Here is a 3,283-nt window from a genome sequence, read left to right as displayed (position 1 = left end):
TTGCAATGACGTGGATGGAACTAGAAGGTATTATGCTTAGCGAAATAAGTCAATCAGAGAAAGACATCTATCATATCATATCCCTGATATGAGGAAGTTGAAAGGCAACATAGGTTTGGGGGTAGGAAAAGAATAAATGAAACAAGATGGGATTGGGGTGGAGACAAACCATAAGAGACTCTTAATCTCACAGAACAAACTGAAGGTTGTTGGGGTCGGGGGTTCAGGAGAGTGTGGTGGGGTTATGGACATTGGGGGGTGTGTGTGCTGTGATGAGTGCTGTGAAGTTTGTAAACCTGGCAATTCACAGACCTGTACCCCTGGGGATAAAAGTACATTATATGTTTATAAAATAATAATAATAATAATAAACAAAGACAAACAAACAAAAAGAATGAGCTTCCTAATAAACCTGATAAAGACCTTCATGAAAATCCACAGCTAACATCATGTTCAATGCTCAAAGACTGAAAGTTTTCCCACTAAAATCAGTAAGATGATAAGAAGGATGACTGCTTTTGTCACTTACATTCAACTTTGTGTTGAAAGTGATAGCCAGAATGTCCATAATGAAAAGGAAGAAGTAAAACTGTCTGTGAAGCTGAGATGAATGTACATAAAGAACATACTAAGGAAGCCACAAAAAGCTGTTACCACTCATAAATAAATTTGGCAAAATTGCAGAATGCAAAATCAATGCACAACAATCAGGTATATTTTTATACATTAGCAATGAACAATCTGAAAAAGAAATCAAGAAAACAATTTCATTTACAATAGCATCCAAAAGAATAAAATAGCTAGGAATAAATTTAATCAGCATGATAAAAATGTTATACCTGAAAGTGATAAAACATTGCTGAAAGAAGGAAGCCTCAAATAAATGGAAAGATAATGTCTTCATACATCTGAAGACCTAATATATTTAAGATAGTGATCAAAATTTCAATAGACCTTTTTAAGAAATAGAAAATCTGATCCTGAAATTCATATGAAATTTCAAGAGGCCCAGAATAACTAACACAATCTTGAAAAAGAACAAAGTAGGACTCAAATTTTCTGACTTCAGAATTTATTACAAACCTATCAAAAAAAAGAGTGTGTTAACTTGAATAGAATAGTTATATAAACCAAGGGGATGGATCTGAGAATTAGAAATAAACCCATATATCTGTAATTATTGATTTTCAGCAAATATCAATACCATTAAAAATGGTGGTGTGTATTAAGGAGGGCATATATTGCATGGAGCACTGGGTGTGGTGCATAAACAATGAATCTTGGAACACTGAAAAAATAAAATTAAATATTAAAAAAATGGTACTAGGACAACTGTATCCACACACCTCACAGTTACGTGCATGTGACTAGTAAAATCTATTGCTCTGGGGAACTCTCTCTTTTCCCTGCTTCCAAGGCATTCCCAAATGCAGTCACCCCTAACTAAATAGTGGTGATGCTGCCCACTGGTCTCCCCTTCTCCCCCTTTCCACACTTAAAATCCCATCTTAGAGGCTGCCTTTTTAACCCACCCAGCCCTTAGGCTCTGTTTGCCTCTTCATAATATCATTTTATGTTTCCTTTTTTGTTACCTTGTACTGGTACTGTGAGATTCATGAGGCCAGGAATAGTTTTTCTTATTCATTTTGGATCTGCAGGGTCGAGAAAAATCTCTTGAGCCACAGAGGTACTTTTTAAGTCATTTTGAAGGAGTGAGTGGTGCTGCGGGATCCAAGGAAAGAAAAATCCCAGGCTGGGCTGATCTAGATTGGAGGTAAAGGAGCTTCTCAGAGCAGACTAGCTTTGTTTCTTTCCACCATGGGTTGGATATTAATATCTCCTTAAGTCTTTGTTTCCCGTAATAGAATGGAAACCTGTTAAATCATTAAAAAAAAAAGTATTCAGAGCTTGCTCTATGCCAGGTATGATTCTAGATTCTGAGGTTTCTGTGAGGAGCAGGTAGTCAGTACTCCCGACCTCATGGAGCTTGGTGTCACTGGGAGGTGAAGAGGAAACAATGTGCACAGGTGCTGGGCATGTGCTGTCACCTGGACAGGTGTGCTGAGGAAAGCAGAGCATACAAGGGAAAGGAAGTGACAGTATATGGTTCAGCCCTGATGGTCTGAAACGATCCCAGAGATGTGATGGAAGAGGAGCCGCAAGAAGACCTGGGGCCAGCCGTCTGGCCTGGGGAAGTAGTACCCAGTGGCCAGTGGGTGAGAACCAAGTCCAGAGTGCCAGTTACAGAAGGCAAGCTGGCTTCGTAAATCAGAATGACATTGTGCCTGTTGTGGGCGGGAGTGGCATGGATTAAGAGGCTGTTGATGGAATCACACTGGATCAGAGCAGTGGTGATAGTGAGAAGGATGTTGGAACAGAGATATATTCTGAAACAGAAATGGCAAGAGTTTGGAAATGGGCCAAGAAGTGTTGAGGAGCACTGGGAGACTTGACCTTAGACTTTGAGGGGATGATAGTGCCATTCACCAAATCAGGGAACCATGGGATGCAGAGTGTGATGGGGTGTCTGTGAGTCCAATGGGGTATCAAGCTTTTTTGTCATGACATGGGAAGTATGCATGGTCACTGGGGCTCAGAGAAAGACAGGTGGATGGGGAGTCAAGATGCTCTCCAGATGTGAGGCATTCGGTTGTCCATCCCCAAAGAAAGGAAAGTATTGTTACGGTGTTCTTGTCTTGTGGAGTTGAAGAATGAATCTCACAGACACAGAGGGGTGAAATGATAGTTTATTAAGTGAAGGTGAGAACAGAAAGAAGAAAGCTCTTTAGAATGAGAGGGGTCCCGAATGGGATGCCACTGTGAGCTTTTATTGACTGTCTCTTATTGAGAACTAACTGGGAAGCTTGTGGTCTTGAGATTATTATGCCATCTTGGTTTGAGAAGGACTATTGATAGCATCTTTAATAGCTTTCTTCTTCTTTGGGGTCTGGTCATTTTCTGCGGTTACAATGTAGCTGCCATAACAACAATAAAAACATCCCCTAACATCCAGGGTTATGTGGTCTGGTTTGTTCCCTTCTCTCTTGTTCTTCGGTTTCTCAGAGTCTCACCTGTCAAGAATAGTTCTGGAGCCTAGTCAGGGCCCTCCTAATTCTCTGCCTATAACTTAACCCTTTCCCTATTCACTATCTTTCTTCCCTAATGCAATTGCCACGTATTCAAACAAAACTTCTTCACTCTGTGGATGACAATGGTCACTATTTCCTAAACAGGCAAAACAGGCAACATGCAAAATGATTGAGAGCAGACGTGTGTGTATGTA

The sequence above is a fragment of the Mustela nigripes genome, chromosome 13 (assembly GCF_022355385.1).
Source record: "Mustela nigripes isolate SB6536 chromosome 13, MUSNIG.SB6536, whole genome shotgun sequence".
Taxonomy (NCBI): Eukaryota; Metazoa; Chordata; class Mammalia; order Carnivora; family Mustelidae; genus Mustela; species Mustela nigripes.
This window is presented reverse-complemented; position numbering follows the sequence as displayed.